Consider the following 22,477-nt stretch of genomic DNA (forward strand, 5'->3'; position numbering starts at 1 on the left):
GTCCTTAATGAGAACTTAGACCTAGGAAGTTGTGTAATACCAAATCAGAACATGAGTTTTAGACTTCCCACTCGGGGACTGAACGTAGGAGACTTTTGGATGTGAAATAAATCTTTTACCACTGACCTTGAGTTTGCTCACAGTTATGAAACCTGACACAAAGCAGTTTCTATATTCTTATGGCCCTGCTTCTCTTTGTAACTAAATAGGCCCAAGTCTGCAAAAACTGCAGTACCAGTCAGGAAGAACTTTGTCCAGGAATTTTTGGAGGAGATAGACAAACGTACCGTGGCAATACCTGTTTCCATACCTTTTCAGCCACAAGCACTCTTATATGTGCTTAATACTTTAAAAAGATACCTAAACAGCCGGATCACGTTTCCTTCCCAGTTGCAAACCAATGTCTCAGACAGGTTGAATTTAGCTCATAGTGCCTGTGCAAACCATATGTATTTGTACTGCAAATGAGAGGCGTAATAAATTGAGTTAAGGATAGAGAGTCAGCTTGAACTCTGGAAATGTTCCTGCTTTGGGGGTTTTAAATTAGACCTTTGCAATGTTATTGAAGGCATATTTTTAAGACAGGGTGTTTTTGTTTTTTGCTTCTGAAATATTCATACCCCTTTGCATTATTCGGGAAGCAAGGTACAATTTTCCCCAGCGATAGCCTGTGATCTGCCAGCCTCCTGCTGTCCGTTGTCATTGCGTCTCACAGCCCACAGTGGCCTGAGGTGCAGCTGGCACTCAAGGACCCCCCTCCCACACCCATAACTCTGAAACAACATGACATCTTAACCTTTATAAACATTTCTTCACAACAGCATTTAAAAACACCCAAATCTTGCCTGACCTTTACATCATAGTGGAAGGGGATTTTTTTATTATTATTTTTAAATTGATGTTGCGATATTCCCCCTACCCCCACCCCTGCTGCCAGTTGTGGCATTTTTAAGGTACTTCAAGAGGAACTTTGCTTTACCTTTCCCATCCTGTTTCAGACCAATCATTAATCATGAAGGAAAAGCACTCCAGACTTTTGCCTGACTTCATAATGTTTTTTATGTTTCTGACATTTTCTATCTATGAACTGAAGGGGAATTCTTGTCTCTTTTCATTTAGAATCTGCTGGGTTGCTGTTTGATTCTAGCTTGACTTCCTCTTCAACTTGCTTGCTTTTTGCTTCTCCACAAAGTAGTGGCTTTCTGCTAGTGAATATTGAAATTAAAGAAATGTTATATGAGTATCAGCAAAACAGTTGTCAAAGATATTGCTGCTAGGGGAGCTCTGTTGTCTGCTATCACAACACTCCATCATAAGAATTTTCATCTTTATTTGTTAGAGAGGTGGGTTGTTTTAGGAGAGAATTACTTGCCAGTAAAAACTCTGCCCTGATCAGCAGGCCTCTGAAAATGATTCAGAAGAAGTGCTTCAGACCCCATACAAGCAGAAGCATGGCACCACTTGGGTTTTCGTTCATTTGCCACCTTTTGCAGCCTTCCTCATGAGCCTAAAGAAAATAAATAAATCTTGCTGCTTGAAGAATCCATTGGATAAAGTTAATACAGTACAATTCTTAAAACAGTAGCCTGCAATTTAGTTAATGATCTTTGTTAAATTCACTTTGTCCCATGGAGTCATGAATCCGCTTTCATAGATTCTCCCTCACCGCTAGTTCCCCATGATATTTGTAAGGCATTAGCAATGTAACCCATATGGATCTCTATTTCTCCCTATGAACAGAAATATAGCAATAATAAATTAAATCATTTATAACTAGCTGTCCTTTAAAAATCCTGAGATGACTGCTTCACTTTCTTTAAACCATCAGTCCTGCAAAAGATCAGACTTACACAATCCTCCTTGTTCTATATGATGCCGTGGCATCCAGGTCATTCCCCTGGCAACTTGTCTGATGCTTGCAAAAGTACAAAACTGTAATGAAGTATTCAATAGCAAAAGGTGTCCTCCTTTCCTAAAGTTAAAGCAAAATTATTTTAGGGAAACAGCAAATCCTGCAAACACTGTCTGTATTGGTCATTACTTTTTCAAAGTACATTATAGTCATGATTGCTTTTTCAAACTACATTATAGCTGTGAAGTAGAACTTCTATGGGGAAAAACGAATATTGCATTTATTACTGTAATTCTACATTCATAAAATATATTTCATAGGAGGAGGAATTTACACAGGGGGTAATGTGATTTTTCCCTTTATCCATTATTTATAACTGCTTAATCCAGGTGCTGTCAGTTATTTTTTTATATTCTCCAGTTTCACAGCTACAAAACACTCCAGTATTTCTAATTTATTTCTGCTTACTATACAGATGTTCTCAATTGTGTTCCTAACTACATTTCAGCTGTTATTATTGTTTTTGTTTGTGTCAGCGTGCATGCAGAAGTGCACAATACAAAATTGTCAGGGCTTTAGAAGCCTGTAAAAAACCTCTGATTATTTAGTTATCAATAAATTAAAGTGTAATATCTGGGTCATTAGTGGATTTAGTCTTCAAGTGATTTCCCTGCAGCTTATATCATTCCATGTATGAGAATGTTATATTGTCACATAAAAGTTTCATCTTGCATTTATTCAAGGAGGCCATTTAGAAGCAATATTTGGAGAACATGTGGATTGTGCTCTGTAAATAAATGTCTCAGTTCTTGATAGAAGACTTAGTAGGCTGACATCTTACATGCATGTTTCTTGAAAGCCCCACTTATTCATTTACTTCTGAGTAAAAATGCATAGGAGTCCATAACAAGGAAATGCTTGACTTTGGGCACTATTCAATTTTCTGTGAGTAAAAAAAGGAAGGAAATAAATGTGTTCTGGAACTCAAGTTCCAGCCTTGAACTGATTACTCTGTAGGGATATCTCCTCATTATGAAATATAAATAAGTTATCTGAAAACATAGTAATTTTTGAACGTTAGTATAGCCAAGAGCATGGGCATTTCCTTTGTTAACTGCTGTAACAAGAAGTTGTACAAATATCAATAAAGATGCAATAATGGACCACACCAGCTGGTCCAATATTCCTCTTATTAACCCAATGCCTTTGAAAGTATGAGTCTGTGTTTAAAGACCTTCAGCATGGGAGCATCACATCCCAAAACACGTGCCACTGTTGAACAGCCCTTAACAATAGCAACATTCAGCTTGAATCACAATTTTCTGATGTGAAAGTAGCCCAATTCACTTGGGATCAGTTTGGAGGCCTTCCTCTTTGCTTCAGAGCCTGAATCCAAATCTCTGTTTGGAAATCCAAATCCCAGTGCCTCCCTCTGGTCATCCCCAGAAATAGAAAATTTTTATAACTCCCCCACACACACACACTTTTTGCTAAGTTGTATGAGGGGTGAAGTTTGCCTAATTTTGGAGAAATTGATACAGACAACGTGCTGGGCACTTTTATTTTATTTTAAGACAACTTCTAATGACTTTATTTCTTGATAGGTGCATAGGCAACTTGTGCCTTCTAATGGGATCATGTGTGGCAAGTTTCAGGTGAATTTGTTCAGCTATCATTTTTTTGAGGGGGGTGGTTGCTAGAGAAGGATTTACAACCTGGTGATTTCTAAAAAAGAGAGAGAGAGAAAGAAGGGAAAAAATACACTTATTCCCATATGGTTTTGGAGTTAATTATTATGAAAATGATATTAGAGATGTTCAGTTAAGAAACAGTTGAAAGGACAGGTGTGGTTTATTTACTAATTTGCCTACTTACTTTTCTGGAAGCAAAATCTTCAAATTTGAGAGGAAGAAGCAATAAGCAATCATCAAATATGACACACCCTCAGATCTCACAGCTTATGTTGAAACTCTTTAATATTCCTGTTCCTAGGAGAGAGAACTAGCAAAGAACACAACATTTATTCTACGATATATTACTTCAATATCTTTTGTGCAAAAAAAACTATGATGGAAGAGCCTTTTTAAAATTGTTCCCTGTGATTAGAAACGAGAACTGTCAGCCTCAAAACTACTACCCTTTCTCTCCTTTCTCACCTCTCCCTAGTCTGATATTTTTCTTATATGAAGACATGTATAAGAGCTATCTAGAGCTCTTTGTAAGAGAAGGTGGGATGTAATTGTCAAGATTGATGAAGGGTTGTGTCCTAATGTAACACATGTGCCCTCTTTGTCTGTGATGATCACACTCCAGGCATTCAGCTCCAATGCCAGCTACAGTGTCCCTAAACAAATACAATTAAGCTCCTTCAAAAGTATTTGGCACTCTACAACTCACCATAAACATCTGCTCAAACTTTGCTTGTTGAACATGCCAAATTAAAGAGGCCTTCTTATTGAGATTTGGCTCATTCCAATGTATGTTCAATGGTCAGGAACATCAGCATATGAGCCACCTTGAAAGCAGTAGGAAATGCAGGATAACTTTGAATAAAGTTTAAACTTTATTTAATGCAGAAACATCCAAATATTTGGCTAGTTATTTCTCATCCTGAAAAAACATGCTAGGCAAAAAAAAAAAAAGAAGAAGAAAAAAAGATGCAAAAGTTTAACTAACAGGAACTGCAATTAACAGTGGGTGTTAGTTTATACAAACAGCATTTGTACATGCTAACTAATAAGATGTATAGTGCACAGTTCTGTGATCCCAAGGCATGAAATATGAGGGCCCCACAGCATTCCCTTTAAATTAAATGAAAACGCCATAAGATATTTGCTATTGGCACCATAGAAGCATTTCATGAATGGCAGCACTGTCATGGAAAGCCTTCTATAATGGCTAGGGAACATATTAACTTTCTCCCTGGACAATCTAACCTGAATAACCTACTCTGGCAGCAATTTTCCTAATGTATTTGTTTCCTCTTTTTTCATATCCTTAATTCTAGCATGAAACCTAGCCATGCCTCTTGTTTTTGCTGGCTGTATCTTATTCTCCTACGGGTGGGGAGAGAGTGAAATAGAGACTCTTTTATTTGTGCACATTAGAAGACGGATTTGATAAATAGCAGAATCATCCATCAGAATTGGAAAAATACTTTCATTATGGAGAACGGAGGTTAGGAAAGCTACACAAAGACAGCCTAGCTCTTCAACACAGAGGAGCCATTAAAACAGGGCAAGAGGGTCTTAATTTGATTTTATCTTGTTCTTGGAGTACCTCTCTTAACTTGAATCTTAATTCCATATAGCTACACTGGCAAACTATGCCAATCTCAGACTGCAACTTGACCCCACCAAGGTTCTTCCTAGCTACATGTTTGCATGATGTGCCCAGAAATCCTTGCCAATATAGTATATATTAAAATGAGCCCTCCACATCACTTTCTATACTGGTAATCAAGAATTCTCTACCAAACACATAATCATGAGTATCCTAGGAGTTGGTCAGTGGAAAGAAGTATTCAATGAAATGATCTAGTCTTAGCTTCTTCTTGGGATATAAAGCCAGTGAGGAATGTTGCACTAGCAGCAAAATAGTATAGTCATCCAGAAACATTTCTTTCAGTTATGGACTCTTTCTGCAGGACTGAAGCATCCGTGCAAATACCTTTGGCTTACTGGTTACCACAAGCTTATATTTAGGGTAAAATCAGCATTCCCCCAGAATATAATACAGCAAATGATTTTTGTCTGAAAGGAGTGTGTGGATATGGTACGATATGGCTGTGATTTATGCAGTCTAATGTTGCAAAATGAAGATCAAACAGTGTAATTAAATGTTGCTTAAAAGGGGGACCGTGCCTATGGACTCCAGAAACTTGACAGGATTGCTGAATTCGGTTACTATAATCATAAGTGTAATCATAATGACAATAATAACCTTTATTATTGTCAGTGACCAAATTGTTACATAAGTTCCATGACAAATGTTACAGAGGACAAAAAAAAAAAAGGATGAGATAAAAAGCAGCTTAAGTAAATTGCACAGAGTAAAAGAAAATAAACTGAATAAAATAGATTGAAAAAATATAGGAGTGTGGGTGTGTCTTCACATCAATGTTGACTCCTGGTGTCTGTCTGGACTAGCCCCTGCAGTTTTCTTGGCAAGATTTCGGAAGTGGTTTGCCCTTGCCTCCTTCCGAGGGCTGAGAGAGAGTTACTGGCCCAAGGTCACCAAGTCTTGTGCCTATGATAGGATTGGAACTCACAGTCTCCTGGTTTCTAGCCTAGTGCCTTAACCACTACACCAAACTGGCCCTCAGCATATAGGGGTTAGACTATGATGTATATAAGAACTAAATTGCAAACATATTTCACTGTAAAATGAATGCAGTCCTATACTGGTCTATCATAAGCTACTGAGATATTGACATGCTGATTTAACAATTGCTAAAATGTTAAGATGGTTAATACTGATGTCAGACCTACAAGATCTGGATTCCAAGATCAAGATCAGGAAACCAACTCCACAGGAAGACTAGAACTATACTTTACTGAGACCAGATATAATAATAGAATCTTGCAAGTCTGTGCCTTTCCTTCCCTATCTCTTATATCCCAGTGAGTCAGGGAGGAATTAGGCTGAGTATCTTCTTAATACTATCTCCCTTCCCAGAACTGAAGGAATACTTACTTCTGTCCTTTTGGTTTACTTAACAGTCTCTGAATATTTGCCTTAGGACATCTCCCTGGCATTCTACACCTGGATAGACATGGTTTAACATGTGATGAGATTCTGCCTAGAGTGTTTCCAGGGAACTTGTTTTCTACTGGGATTATACAGTGTTTTTAATATAGTACAGTAACAGTTGTACAAAATTTTGCTACAATCCTGGAAATTTGTGTTTACTCATTTGCTAAAGAGATGAAGGATGAGGTCACATAAGTTTCCACAATATTTTGGCAAGGGAGGCAAGAGGCTTATCAGCAGTGCCTAGTTGCCCCATCAGTAGAATGGAACAGCAGCTATTGTTTGACAGCAGAAATGGACTTTGGCCTTTACTTACATCCCTCAAATTTGTGATGGCAAATTCAACCTCTAGCCACATTTTCCAGCTGTGGTTTGAAAATGGCTAAGGGTGAGAATCTTCTATTATCATGTGACTGGGGAAAAAAGTAGAACAGTGTACCCATGGACTTATTTAAAAAAAAAAAAGAGGAGGAAACTAGCTACTTAGGAAAATAAAAATTGTAATTAAATGTATACATTTCTGCCAGGACTCAAACTGGTAACCTTCACCTAAGCAGGATTCTAACCCACTATTTCAGCAGTGTTGGTAAAGGGAGGTATAGAACCTATTAGAGTGGACAGAGTGGAAAGATGAGAATTTTCATTTTAAAATTGGTTATTCTGCCTACATATATGGGCATTTTGGTGCTTTAACCTTGTATATATACGTTTCATGTTACTGTGTGTGTGTGAGTGTTTGTGTATGTATGTGTATAGATATAGATATCTTATATATAATAGGATGTATATCGAGGAAGATATACCCAAGAAAGAAATGAGTTGGCATTGCTTTCCTAGAACAGAAAAGTGGAAAAGAACAGCAGCAAGGGAATTAACTAATAGGAGAACATGGTAGCCTGGAGTCTGGACCATGCAAGCTGTTGCTAAAGTGTGTCAATGTGGACAGGATTATTTTTCACCTGGTTTACAGTCAGGCTGGCATGAACACAGGACAGGAGCAGCTTAAATGGTGAGTGCAGATATGTCCCAGGTGTTTATGTCATAGAGAATAAAAATGGCAGTGTAGGAAAATATGGGCTATTGGTTTAACTTCCATCAGTGGGCAGGGCACAGATGTTCCTGCAGAGGAGTGTCATTGTCTGTAGAAATAAAAATGGTAGCAAATTATATGTAGCCAAGGCTGAAGGTACTCTATGTAATGACAAAGGTATCTGAAAGATTGGAGGCTCCTGGGAAAGATCTAGTGACAAAATCAGAGCTATAGATATATAAGCCACTGAGGGCCTTTTGACCACATCAGGATAGAAATATGTTAAATAAATAAATAAACTTGGATTAGAAGAGATCCTTCATGAAATCTATATCAAAGTTTCATTGTTTCACCTCTGAGGCATCTTTGTTGAAGTCCAGTGATACTGTGAGGATAAGCCATAGACTTTAGGTCCACAATTATTCCCTTAGTGAAATTGTTTCGAAGTGTTCAGGAACCCAAAGGGTCTCAAAGTAAATTAGCGTAAGCAGTTAAATTATGTGCATAGTGCAATGGGATTGGGTACACATTAGAGCCTACCAAGTAAGGCCCTTAGGAATTTAGATTGAACATTCCAGAAGTTACCTAAAACTTGTCCATAGAGTATTGGAGATGAGTTGACTGTTAACATCTTCTTCTGTTTTATTTTAAAATTAATTGTTTTGTTTTCTTTTTGTTTTTGTACCTTTATTATATGATGTTATCTATTGATTGTTGTTACTATTATTATTATTGTTATTATTATTATTTTATATATATTGAAATAATTGATTTCTTTTTAGCATGGATGTTTTAATTGTATGGTTGTTTATCAGTATATTTATAAACTGCTGTGAGACTTTCTTGATTTGGTAGTATACAAGTAGAATAAATAATAATAGCAATAATAACAACAATTCCATCTGGCAGCTGTCAACATCTGTTACCTAGTAGTTATGTACAACAGGAGTGGAAAACCTTCAGTTTTAGCCTGCATAACACTCCAGTCCAAATGGCATGGCTTTCTATTGTTTTAAGGATTTTAAAAAATGGTTTAAAACATTAATTAATTAAATTTAAAACTTCTAATACCTCCCAGAAAAAGAAAGAAAGAAAGAAAGAAAGAAAGAAAGAAAGAAAGAAAGAAAGAAAGAAAGAAAGAAAGAAAGAAAGAAAGAAAGAAAGAAAGAAAGAAAGAAAGAAAGAAAGAAGGGAGGGAGGGAGAGAGGGAGGCAGGCACGCAGGCAGGCAGGCAGGCAGGCAGGCAGGCAATAAAAACGGCAGGTTGTTACACAAAAATAAAACATAAAATGGTGCCATAAGAGAATGTGCAGACCCTGGTTGTGAAAGATTGCCTGGCATGATATAGGGCACACCATAGAATTAGTTAGTTTTCTGCCCATAATCACAAATGGCAAAAGAAAAAAGAGTTAGAACAGCATAGGAAAGGCACAATGCATATGGTGACTACCACAATAAGCTTCTCTTTTGAAAATAGCCACTATATGAAGAGATTAAAACTGGTTTCCAGATAGCAACCCTAAGAAATTCTGTGTTTCTGTAGATCATCATCCCTAGTTTGTTTTATTGTTAGAATGTATTATTAAAGCCTACTGAAAGTTGTCTAATTGTTTATTTATTACATACATCAATATGCCACCCTATCCCAAGAGTTCTTCAGAAAAGTTTTGGGTTTGCATTGATTGGTGAAGATTGAACTTTTTTTCCAAATGAGGGTGGGAAGCTGATAATGGGTTTTGCTATCTGGCTGTCTGGTGCATGAAATGCTAATCCTGCAATATCATAGTGATTGGACCTCTGGCAACAGCTCTGTGTGACACACATGAAGTGACACTGGCCACTGATGGAGCCCACCCATTTCCTTCCTACTGAGATGAGCCATCAACAGAGCTCAAGGTGATGTTGGGGTGAAGTTCATTGTGTTGACAAGATACACAGGACAATGTGCTGACGATAAATGAACTAATGCCAAATGAGTTAGACTCATCAGCTAGTTAATGAGCAGAAATGTCAAGTGCCCTTTTTATGTCTTCAGTAATTTTGATCTTCTGGTTGTTTACTTAAACAATAATGCAGTGCCACCTGAATGGTATGGAAGGCATCTACAGGTCACTTAGGCCTTGTTCACCTATACATGGACATCACATGAATCTTCTACATTTGATAATTGGGTTCTCATAAGGTTTAAATAGATTCCACTGACAAGGTCTGAGTTGATTTATATGATTACCCTTTGGTGTGTGTTTGTCATAGTGGCTTAGTGTGTTTGTCATGCTGCAGTTATGCTGCCTGTGTGAAGCAACACATATTCTAGGGCTATAGGCAGAGGAGTTACCTCTCCTTGCACAATAGTCTTGTACAGCCTGCTGTCCTTCACTTACCCTTTTTAAAGTTAGGGCTACCAGATCTGGGCTGCATAAATCTGGATGACCCTAGATAGATGCAAAGAGATAAAACAGACTCTAACATGGAGTTGTCCAAGTCTTTGCAACCCGGATTTGGAAGCCTGAATAAAGTTTTATATAGTGCTACTTTAAAAGCATAAAATATAGCTGCAGATCACATTTAAAATGGAGCAATGGCAGTTTTTAATTTATTTATTCATTGGATGTATTAATTTATTTGTCATGGCCTTGGCCTTGCCCTGTTTCCAGGTCTGGCTTCATTCATGTTGGGAGTCTTCCTCTGGCATTTAATGCAAAGATAAGTGGAAGCCTTATCCCCAAAAGTTGTTTTTCCCTGCCTTCCTGGTTTGATGAAAAATGTAATTGACTTAATTTTACTGCTTAGTTTCCTTTATGCATACAAGCTAGATATAATTTAGCTAACCTTGCAGAAGGTAGTTGGTTATTCAAGCTAAATGACAGAGGTTTTACACTAGTTATCAACTCCTGTATTTATGATACATTTGTCATTTTACAGGTCAGTTTTTAAGCTCTTATTCTTTCATTCTACTGTTTCCCCATCCTGCCCTTGGAATTGTAAAAATCTTGCAATCATCTCTTGAACCTGATGATTAAAATCTTCAGCGTCACTGTGTTCACTTCGAATAAACTGACTGCCTGTAATTGAGCAACTACCATGACCTTTACACAGATGGCTTTCTGGGGCTTAGGATATGCCTGGTTATGATGGAGGATGCCAGCTGAAAAAGCTATGCCACGGGGAGTGGAGGGGTGGGGTAGAGTAATTGACTTATCCATTGTCCAATTGATTCTTATAAATCAGAATACTTTTTATCCATTCTGTTAGACATAATAGCAACTAGCGAATTAGTAAATGGAAGATGAAATGGAGAAGACCTGATAGTCATCTGCACATAGGTTGTACCCAGCTTTACAACTCCTGATGATTGCTTTCAGAGGTTTCCTATAGATTGTAAACAATATACAGATGGTCCTCAGTTAATGACTATTCATTCAGTGACCATTCAAACTTACGACAGCACTGAACAAGTGATTCTTATGATCAGTCCTCGGAGTTCTGGCTGTCGCAGTGTCTCTGCAGTCTTGGGGTTGCCATTTGCAACCTTCTTTGCTGGCTTCTGACAAGCAAAGTCAGTGGGGAAGCCAGCAGGAGGTCACAAATGGCAACCACATAATAATCTTGCTTAATGACCCACAGTGATTCACTTAACAATGGTAATCAGGACTGTTGGAATTGCCATTGCTAAGTAGCACAGTCACATGATGTTGTACTTTACGATCATGCCGCTTAGCGACAGCAATTCTAGTCCCAACTGCTGTCATAAACCAAGGACTGTCTGTAGTAGGGTCGCAGCAGAATTTAATGAGTAATCCAGAGTCTACTGATCTGATTAAATATTTATAGACAAGACTCCTTGAGATGCAGAGTTTATAAGAATGCTAAACTTAAGGTAAGATATAATGCAATAGGTCAGCTTTCTGATTGAATCCCTTCTAGAAGAGAGGTTATATAAGGCTATATTATTGCTTCATTGTTATTTGATTTCTATATAGCAATTCCATGGTTGATCATCTAAGTTAAACAGAACTTCATTATTCAGATATTTCAGGGACACACACAGCTTTGCTACTATATGTAATGATGCAGTGATCCTATCACTATCATTGATAGGTCTATAGAGGGCCCTTCAATCTTTATATCTCTTTTGCAGGGAGCAGCAGCAATAGTTAAACTGCACTAAAACCCAACTCAAGGTATAATCGAAAGGACATAAAAACCTGACTTGAATCATTATTGGGTAGATATTCAAGCAGGTGTTTTATTTTAAGCATGTCTGGTTTCAGGCCTGGGCACAGCACAGAGATCTATTGGTCACTTGATGGATGATCTGTTGAAGGAGCACAACATGGTAGAGCTTCGCTGTCTGTGCTTTTGGATCTTTACCATCTGCCATGATATCCCCCTGTACTGCCTTAAAGTGTTGGTGGTTGGAGGCCATTCCTACCTTGAGATAGATTCCAAATGGTTGTCTTAGGGGATTTGTGCCCCACTTCACATGGGTTGGGGGGTAATCTGCAAGGTCCCATTCTGTCTTTATATTGTTTACAATCTGTATGAAGCCTCTGAGAGTGATCATCAGGAGTTGTAGAGCATAAGCAAATCAGTAGCAATTCTCCTTTGTCTTCCCATTTTCATCATTTATACCAGCCCCTTTGGTGGGCATTTCCCTTGGCTAGACTGCAGACCAGATGAGGTATAACATGCCAAAACAGGTAACATCTATTTCTAGGTGCAAGTGATATACCAACTACATCTCTTCCTGGAAGAGTCTGATTTGGCCTGTGGTTATCCATGCACTGATTACTTCTCAATTCGATTATTGTAATATAGTCTATAGGGGGATGCTCTTGAAAGAAACTTGGAAATTGCAGCAGGTCCAAAATGTGTAGATCAGGCTTCTGTTTGATGTTTCTGGTGAGAGGTTATGACACCTGTTCTGGCAAAGCTGCATTGGTGGCCCATAGATGCCCAAATCAAATTCAAGGTCCATGCCTTGTCACAGAAATCCCTAAATGCCTACCTGAAGGAGCCACTTCCACCATAGATTGCAAATCAGGAGCTCCAATCATCTTTGAAGGGTTTATTGCAGATGCTGACCTGGAAGGAGGCCTGGTCGGAATTTATTAAGGAAAAGATCTTCCTACTTCCTCCCTTGGTCTTCCTACTTCCTCCCTTCCTCTCAAAGTTCAGATGACTCTCTCCCTGGTTTATTTTAAGAAGTGGCTAAAAAAAGTACTTTTATACTCTGGATTTCTTCTATAAGAACTCTGTTTTAAGAGGATAATTCAGATCCTTTTAAGTCTGAAGTTATGTAATGTTGTTTTTTTATCCGCACTCCATTACCAATTCTGCGGTGACTGCCTGGACAACTCCCTGCAGTTTTCAAGGCAAGGTGTTTTGGAAGTGGTTTGCCCTTGCCTCCTTCCTAGAGCAGAGCCCAGCTGGCGAGCACAGGAGGCGGGGTTTCCGTTGCTTTGCACCTTTTTCGGGCATGCGCGGCTTCCGCGTTACCGGCAACTTGGTCCCGTCTCCCATGCAAGCACCACCAGCATTTTTCCTCCCACCGGGGTGAGAGTCCCCATTTCTCTACTCACATACGTTTTCAAGCTGCTGGGTTGGCAGGAGCTGGGGAGGAAGCAGGAGCTCACTCTGCTGCACGGAGCTGGGCTCGAACTGCTGAAGTGTTGACCATTTCTGGCCAGAAACTTTCAGCGTCATTAAGCCACTGCGCCACTGCGTCCCCCTATGTAATGTTACCTGTTGTTATTCTATGTATTTTATATTGCGTTTTATAGTTTTAATATATTTCTGTAATTGTGATTTTATTAATGATTTTTAATTTTATTGTATTATTTATGTTAATTAGCTTGGAGCAAAGAGGTTAGAAAACAGAGGTTGATTTCTATTCATCTCAAAATGGCAACGCACTATTTATATGCAGCCCAGAAAGCTCAGAGAAGCATCAGAGCTGTTTTGTGTTTTACACAACAGAAGCTCAACATATTCCAACTACCTGTACATTTTTTTGTGTCCAACCTCCCAGCCCAATTCCTCTAGGAAGCAGAATGAGGTCTAGGAAGCAAAACACTTGAGATTATTCACGTTTCTAAGAAACGTTTCCCAAGTGGTCAAGTGCATGTTCAATTCAGTATTCCATGCGTGCCAGTATTCAGTATTCCATGTGTGCCTAATAATGGTTGGAACTAGGGCCTGGATGAGGATACTTAGTTTCTGGTTAAACCTGAACTTCTCATCACAAGGCCTGGCCCCTTTAACGTTGGAAGAGCCTTTCTTGCTTCCTAGAAACTGAAGGGATAGGGGAATATGCTGCAGCATGGTCTTTCCCACCAGATGTTGGGGGAGCAGGCTATTATTGAGCAAGAGAGTTCCTGAAGCAAAGACTTACAGATGTAGGTGTGGAAGAAGATCCGGATAGAATCTCTGCAAGTATAGCAGCTGTGATCTGCTTACATAACCTCCAAATGGCATGATATCTGAACAAAACTTTTTCAAAGAACCACAGAACATCCTCCTTTGTATGTTTTTAAACAGCTCCCTTCAGCTATTCTAGAGTGTAAATATAAGAACATATTTTAAATGAAACACTGTGCTTATGTGAGGAACACTGTGCCCTCTAGATCACTATCCTATGGTTGTTGTTGTTTTGTACTGGCTTTTCTATAGGGGCATCCATAATTACATAGTTTTTCAAAAAATCCCAGATGCTTTGGATGTTTTTTACATAAACTATCTACTTGTAGATAAGTCTTATGATAAGTAGCAAAATTTTGTTACCCAGCTTGCTGAATACAGCACTGTAATAAGGAGGAGCTCAACATGTGGGAAGATAGAAATCTATGGTATTCCTTTTATTGGATTTTATATTGATTTTATTAAATATTTGTAGTTCATTGTATTATTATCTGAAGCAATGTAATGAATTTTCAATACTGGTCTAACATGGATAGTGTCTTAGCCTTTTAGTATTTTGGTAGACGAGTAATCTAGTATTTTATATTTTAAATTTTTATAGTGTTTTTTTTCCATCTTTAATAATGACTTTATATTTTATAATGATTGCTTTTTTATATATTTGTTGTTTTTACTGATTGTTGTATGCCACCCAGAGTCGCTTCTTATGAGATGGGCAGCCGTATAAATGTGATTTAATAAATAAATAAATAAATTTTAATAGAGTAGCATTCTACTACTTTATTCACTCAGTAATTTAGTAATTTAGCTTTTAAGTGGGTTAAGTTTTTTCTTTAGTGTTTCAATATGTGAACCTATATTGTGCTTGAGCTCATTTTTGCACATTTTTTCCAATGTTTCTTTGCATCTTGCAACTTTCATTATGGAACTGTACAAACGTCTGGCCAGTGCCTAGTAAAAGTTATTTGTTGAATAATAATTCTGTGTGGAAATCTGCCTTGCAATTATCTTCCCTTCGGAACACAGTTCTGTTTTTACTACCTTATTCTCAGAATGCTTGAGAGTTCTTTTCAAATTTCTCTCGCTGATGTTTCTATCCCTCTGAAGCTTTCCCAGCTGCCCTTATTTCACAGTCTGCAAAAGCCTGCTGGGGGTAGTTCCATTGTGATGTCTTCCCTAAGGATTTAATGGAAGTATGGGAGACCAGGAAAGCTGCCACACAGTTGGGCATAGACTGAACAGCAAAAAGACAGGATATTCATGAACATGTCTTGCTTTGTCCTAAGGGCAAAGACACCATCTTCCACCCAAGACCATTTCATCCGAATTTTCATTTCCTTGAAAGAAATGTTAAAGCAAATGTTCTTTCATCTTACTGAATGAGATTGAGTAGGAAGAAAAAAGCCGAGACGGTCTTTCTTGCGCAACACTCATTTTTGGCTTTTCTAAAGCTAGCAATGCATCATGCTTCAGAGGCTTCATTCACTCCTAGACCACTTGAAATAATTCTATGGTGGAAGCAGAGTTTGGACAGGAAAGGAATCAAATTGTAAAACAGATTCCATACTGATAACTCAAAGCAAAGCATTTGCTCTCATAATTTCCAAAGGTAATTTAAAAGCAACTCACAAAGGATTATTGTTTGCTTCAAAAATGATACTATTAGATTAGTTCTAACTTAAGAATCACTATATTTGCACCTTTCCCATGTTGCCAGTCTGCATGGAGAAGAGATCAGATTCTATTTCAAGTACAGATTTTCACACTTACATCTGGGTTTGTCAAAACAGCTGTAGAGTTGTAAAGGGTCTTTATTCCTAAACCAGCTGTAAGGCGAGGATTGCTACTGTAGTTGGACTCCCTGACAAATCTAATATCCATGGAGTGAGAGGAATAGTGAAAGGTGCAGCATTCACTAGTCTTCCTGCTTTCTGCTTTGTCAATCTGTAGACATTCATGTGCTAAGTAAACTCAGTTGGGTCCTAAAATAAAGCTGGTTTCAGAATTTGTGTCAAGAGAGCAGAACTCAACTTGCTTTGTCAGCTCTTCAATAAAAGGTTCCAAGCTGAAATATTCCTATTTTAGCATTCTACCCCACCAGCCACCAGTAATGCCCACTTTTACAATATTTTATTTTATTTTATTTATTTAGCAAATTTATATAGCCACCCATCTCACCAAAAGCGACTCTGGGCGGCATACAACAATCAGATAAAAACAACATAAAAAATACAAAAACCACATTAATAAATATCATAAAAACCAATATACAAGCCATAGGGAAAGGAGAATAAAAATGGCCCCCTCAGAAATGGAGCCATCTAAGCAGGTCTCTAGTTCCCTGGGAGCCCCAGGCCTGATCACATAACCAGGTCTTGAGGGCCTTCTGGAATAGCAAATGGAATAGGGCTAATCTAATCTCAGCAGGAAGGATATTCTATAAGGAAGGCACCACAGCAGAGAAGGCATGTCTCCTGGGACCACCAAATTCAGGTTCCCCACAAATTCAGGTCCCTGGCCGATGGTGCCCACAACATGCCTTCTCTGCAAGATCTGATGGGGTGGGCTGATATAACCGGGGAGAGGCAGTCCCTCAGCCTGGTCCCATGCCATGAAGGGCTTTAAAGGTTAAAACCAGCACCTTGAACTGGACCCAGAAGCAAACTGGCAGCCAGTGCAACTCGCGGAGCAGAGATGTGATATGTGCTGTTCTCAGAGTGCGCATAACTGCCCGCACCACTGCATTCTGTACCAGCTGAAGCTTCTGGATACTTTTCAAGGACAGCCCCATGTAGAGCACATTGCAGTAGTCCAAGCTGGAGGTGACTAGGGCATGAGTGACTGTGAGCAGGGCCTGCCAATCCAGGAACAGGTGCAACTGGTGCACGAGACAAAGCTGTGCAAAGGCCCTCCTAGCCATGCCTGCCACTTGCTCATTGAGCAGGAATCATGAGTCTAGGAAGACCCCCAGATTGTGCACTGGGTCTGTCTGGGGTAGCAGAATGCCATCCAAGACCAAACAGAGCATAGCCCTGGAACCAGTGGGCCCCAAAAACCACAGTCACTCAGTCTTGCCAGGGTTCATCTGAAGCCTGTTGTTCTCCATCCAGACCCTCACAGCCTCCAGACACTGGAATAAGACGTTCATGGCATCGCTTAATTCGCTAGGAGTGGAGATATATAATTGAGTATCATCAGCATATTGATAATACTTCACCCCATGGTGATGGATGAGTTCACCCAGTGGCTTCATGTAGAAGTTAAAAGGGAGAGGAGAAAGTACCAAGCCCTGTGGCACTCCACATAGTAGGGGCCGAGGGCAGGACTTCTCTTCCCTGATCAACACTGACTGGAATCGACCCTGAAAGAAGGAGGTGAATCAGCACAACACCGTGCTGCCCACTCCCAGTCCTATGAGCCAATCCAGAAGGATACCATGGTCCATGGTATTGAAAGCTGCCAAGAGGTCAAGCAGGGCAAGGATGGATACACTACCCCCATCCCACCCATGACAGAGGTCATCCAAAAGTGTGACCAATGCCGTTTCCATCCCATACCCAAGTCTGAATCCTGACTGAAAAGGATCCAGATAATCTACTTCCTCCAAGGTCTTTTGAAGCTATTGTGCAACCACCTTCTCTACCATCTTCCCCAAAAAGGGGAGGTGAGATACTGGACTGAAATTGTCCAGTATAGTAGGGTTGAGAGATGGCTTCTTGAGGATGGGGTGAACCATGGCCTCTTTAAGAGGTGAAGGAACAACCCCATCACTCAAACAAGAATTGACCACTACCTGAACCCATTCACATGACACCCTCCAGGCCACTTTAACAAGCCAGGAGGGGCATAGATCTAAAGATCAGGGGCCGAGCTCACAGTCCTGAGGACCCTGTCCACTTCCTCAAGTCCAACAGGTTCAAACCATTCCCAGATAATTGAGCAAGACTCCTCCCCAGGCACCACCTCTGGACCTGTGACAAGGCCAGCATCCAACTGGGAATGAATCCAAGTAACTTTATCCAACAGGCGCTGCACAAATTCCTCTGCACACCCCTATAAAAGGTTCTCTGTACCCCCTTACCCAGGAAGGCCCTTTTTACCTGAAACAGGGCTGCAGGACAGCAATCTGCAGATCCAATAAAGCAAAGAAGTATTGACGCTTCACTGCCCTTACTACCACAAGGTAGGCCTTAATAGCGGCTCTAACCATGTTCGGTCAAGTTTGTCCTTTGTTGAGCGCCAGTGGCACTCTAGATGTCTCTTCTCCCATTTCATCTCCCTCAGTTCCTCCATGAACTGGAGGATCCATTGAACTCCATGATCCTCGAGTAGTGGCACAAGAGAAACCCATAGAAATCAGGACATGGCAAAGGGGACACCGAAAGCTCCCCCAGTTTCAGATCACATTGCCGCTGCTCCGACAGGAACACCAAATCAGGAGTGTGACCACTGTCCTAAATTGGGCTCTGGATGACCTGGGATAGGCCCGTGGCTGTCATGGAAGCCATAAATTCCCAAGCCACCTCAGACTCCATTCCCAGGGAAGGCAGATTAAAGTCCCCCAGAACCATAAGTCTGGGGAACTCCACTGCCAACCCAGAAATGGTGTCAAGGAGCTCAGGAATGGAAATATTCACTTTCCATTTTCCCACGTTCAGCAGTCAGGGCCCACTGGTCATGCTCCATTCTCAATGGGATGCTTAAGGGACATTCCTTCCCTTATACGTTGATCTTCTGCAAATTATTTATACCACTACATACCGTGGCATATTCCCAAGTCTGCGGATAGTACCCTCTTCTATGTGGAAATGGAGGGTGCTTGTTGATTGGAAAACAGGATGCCCAGTCTGAATGTGAGTGGATAGTGCTGTCAGTTACTTCAGGATCCACATTTGGATAACGAATTTATCCTCCCTCAGCGCTAATACATTTGTTTGCTTTGGTCATTCCCCAGGGATTCCCAGAGACAAAATGTGGGGAGTGAATTCATCTCCTGGGAGGAAAAGTGGGTTAAAGATGGCTGTAATAAGTTGTTGACGTTCTTTTCAAGCTTAAAGTTCATGCCCTAATGACAGATATTTCTTTAAAAAAAGAAAAAGAAAATGTATTTTCTTAGCATGTAAATGGTTTGTATGCCTAGTCCAATCAGTTCCTTGTTCTGTATGCTTCAGAAATGTCAGAATATGTGTGCCAAGGAAGTTCTGTGCCCCACATTGTTGCTGGTATAATATGCTATGTCTTTCTAATATGGAGATCTCTCATCCTGCTGGTTACAGAATGCCAGCCCTGAAAGCTTTCATGACCTACTAGATGCTTAACCAAAGACAATATGCCTTCTCCTCTTCACTAGGATGGCCAACGATGGCCTGAAACCAATATTCACCAACAGGAGAAGCAGGAGAAGGAAAGTGCTGAAAGCAGTTGGGGAAAAGATTCCAACATTTTAATTTTGTTCTTATTTTTGCTAAAGAGCTATGATTTAATTAGAGCAGAAATAATCTTAGCATTGAAAACTTGGAGGGTTGTTTTAATTGCATTGCAGTTATATTAATACTGTTAACTTCTTAGTAGATATTAACTATCCACAGATAATGCAGTCACTCACTATATAATTTTGGAGGTAGAATTGGAAGTTGGGCTCATTCCGTTTTCTACCCCAGTAATAATTGCTAATAAATTTAACTTTAATCAGAAGGAAGAATAATGTTATTTGATTTCCACACACACTGCATCCATCACACTAGGTCATGATTAACAAAGATGGAAATATTTTACCTTTGTTAATTTTGAAATGCCCCTAACTATAAGCTGTTCATTTTGTAGAGCTGGTTACAAGGGAGCTGTAATGATATGTGGGAATGACCTTGGGAGACAGGGCAAAGAGACGCAGCCAAGGAAACGGTCAGATAAAAGACAACGTAACCCACAGCAGGAATGTTGGTGGGTCAAGTGGCTCAGAAGGGACCCTCCCTAGTTTCTTGGGCTGTAAAGGGGACAGGGGGCGAAATGTACTTTCAGACTTGCAAGATTTGGTTAATGTAACCTTACAATAAAGTAGAATTAGCTCATCTGGCCATGTTTCCTGTCTGGTCTACCTCACAAGGCTGACATCAATCTCGCAAGTCTGAAAGTACATTTCTCTCCCCATCCCCTTTACAGCCCAAGAAACTAGAAAGGGTCCCTTCTGACCCACTTACCCTGCCCACATTCCTGCTGTGGGCTGAGTTCCTTTTATTTAAGGAACTTAAATAAAATAAATCCTTTTATTTAAGATGCATTCCTTTGGCTGCATCTCTTCACCTTGTCTCCCACATTCCCACATACCATTCCCACATACCATTACAGGAGCTCATGTCAAGTCATATAGAGGCTCGTTAGCCTGCCTGTCATTACCTAGTAGTGAATTAAATAACTTAAAACTACCTTGCAAAATATATTAAAGCCTGGAAATACTTCATATTCTGTTTAGGTGATGAGTGGGAAGGGCAGAATTTTCCATTCTGTTCTATGTGTTATCTTGGAGGTTGCATAATCCATCCATCCTGCTTGTCAATACAGCTTATGAAAGTTGGACTTTTTGTGACCCCATTTTATTATCACCTGACACATTCACCTCCTCTCTTAAAGAAGAATACTGACATGAGAAAGACCCATAAGATATGAGCTAGCCAAGTATGATATCTTCATATATAACGTTAGCAACATGGAGGTAGATAATTGTTTTGGTGATGACAAATTCAATGCTCAATTGATGTTCCAAGTAGCTGAAAGCCCACATAATATCATCCACCACTCTTGATTTATCATAATAATACACAACTCAGACTGCTGAAATATCTGTAGAACTTCAAGAATCAGCCTATCCTGCAGTGTCCTTCTTCTGAAACTGAGCAATTTCTCTCCCATGTGAACATCTGCCATTAGCCTTTTCCTAGTACTATAATTGAACAAAGAAGGATATATAGAGCATGACCTGATCCACCATCACAAGAGTGAGGTTTGGATAATGTGCCACACATCCTTCTCACTCTGCCATGCTGACAGGTAGGTGCTGATAGCCACAGTTGTTCCTCCTACTTTAACTTTCTGCCATTTTCCCTTTTCTAAAGGATGAATCAGTCTGACCATATATACTAAGTCTATTTTCCAAGGATATATTTCAGGAAATGGCAGCAATGCCTCAGTAGATTCAGTAGATTCCGTATTTAGAGCTCCATTCCCAATTCCATTAATTCTTTTTATTATGTCAGATATTGCATAAGCCTTGGCCCATGAGAGTTGTTGCTGGGAATAACAAATATGTGCACATATTTACTAGCTGGTCTTCTCATGATCGAACCTTCTGGCACACTTTCCAGGACTGTAAAATAGATTTGCTTAAAAAATTGATTTATTTAAATCATTTATATGAGTGTCAGTATGATGTAATGGTTAAGGGGTTGGACCAGGATTGAGGAGATCTAGGTTCAAATCGACCCTTGGCCACAGAAACTGACTTGGTGTCTTTGGACCAGTCATTCTCTCTCAGCCCAACCTACTCCATTGTTTGGTTTTGTGGGGATAAATGAATTGAGATCCCCATTTAAGCTGACTTGAGCACAAAATAAAATACGCTTCAGCTGAAAAGATTCCCCAAGTGTCTTATAGGCCAATAAAAACAAGATAATCCATGTTGTCAGGTACAGAGCCTAAGAAGTTTATATACAAAAAGGAAAAGGAAATGAAGGGTGGGGCAAAAGAGAACAAGGAAAGTTATGCAGCACTTCTTAACGTCATTAATGTTAAAATATTGGAAAGCCATCTTCAAAGAAGATAGGAAGAAAATATTGAGACTGATCCTACTTCTTGTCTCATATTTCCAGCCACATGGGATGGCTATTGGATCACCACTATGGGACAAGCTAAGTTCATTGAACTTGGTATCTCAGAAGGTTAATAGTGGCATTTTGGCAGGTGTATGATGGTATATGCCAGTGTTGTCCAAACATGGCCACTTTAAGATGAGTGGACTGGGGAATTCTGGGAGTTGAAGTCCACTTATCTTAAAGTGGTCAAGTTTGGACAACACTGGTATGTGCAGACAATATATAGGAAAAGAGATTCAATCACTGAAAAGTACAGTGTACAATCTACCCTTTCAGAAAAAATGCCCGTACCCAGCCATGTCCTCCTGTAATGATCCAGAAATCCTGGACATTGAGATAGTCAGTATTAGTTGTTGCTGATTCAGAGGGAGGAAACTATCAGACCTCCCATTCACCCACCTCCCAGCTATTTCTACTACATCTGGGAGAAAGGAGGAGATTCTTCATTTACCTCGGTGTTGAAGAAACTCTTATTACACTGCAATTTTGTGATAGTGGTCTCACTCCTATGGTAGCAAAGTATGCCTTTCTCTCATACACCATTAGATCTAAAATGAA

The 22,477-nt window shown here is 39.7% G+C and overlaps 1 protein-coding gene and 1 long non-coding RNA gene across 3 annotated transcripts in view; one reads left to right on the forward strand and one right to left on the reverse strand.

Annotated features, from left to right (window-relative positions):
- Nucleotides 1–22,477, forward strand: part of LOC148214158 (uncharacterized) — a 316,019-nt gene that overhangs the window by 238,535 nt on the left and 55,007 nt on the right. The gene's annotated exons all lie outside the window — the stretch shown is intronic.
- Nucleotides 1,122–9,422, reverse strand: LOC148214159 (uncharacterized). Its single transcript, XR_015798496.1, has 3 exons — nt 3,728–9,422; nt 1,851–1,972; nt 1,122–1,507 (listed from the first exon to the last, which is right to left on the reverse strand). It is a non-coding gene; the product is annotated as an uncharacterized LOC148214159 (long non-coding RNA).

Source organism: Python bivittatus, unplaced genomic scaffold (genome assembly GCF_059951505.1).
Source record: "Python bivittatus isolate LINGU-HERP-01145 unplaced genomic scaffold, Pbiv_v1 ctg000700_np1212, whole genome shotgun sequence".
In the NCBI taxonomy this organism is placed as follows: Eukaryota; Metazoa; Chordata; class Lepidosauria; order Squamata; family Pythonidae; genus Python; species Python bivittatus.